A 257-nucleotide genomic window follows, 5' to 3' on the forward strand; every position below is an offset into this window, starting at 1 on the left:
GGTCAGGGGGCAGGGGGCACTGGGAAATGGGAACGGGGCACGGGACAGAGGCACTGGGCACCGGGCAAGACCACCAGTACCCAGCATCGTGCGCCAGGCACCAGCACCAGCCACTGGTACCAGCCACTGGGCACTGGCTCCGGCACCAGGCAGTGGATAACAGCACCAGCATGGGCACTGGTGTCGTGCATTGGCACCAGCACCACACAGCGCACACCGGACACCACACAGCAGGCAGTGGTACCATGCACTGCCAC

This window comes from Pygoscelis adeliae, unplaced genomic scaffold (assembly GCF_000699105.1).
Source record: "Pygoscelis adeliae isolate BGI_AS28 unplaced genomic scaffold, ASM69910v1 Scaffold436, whole genome shotgun sequence".
NCBI lineage: Eukaryota > Metazoa > Chordata > Aves > Sphenisciformes > Spheniscidae > Pygoscelis > Pygoscelis adeliae.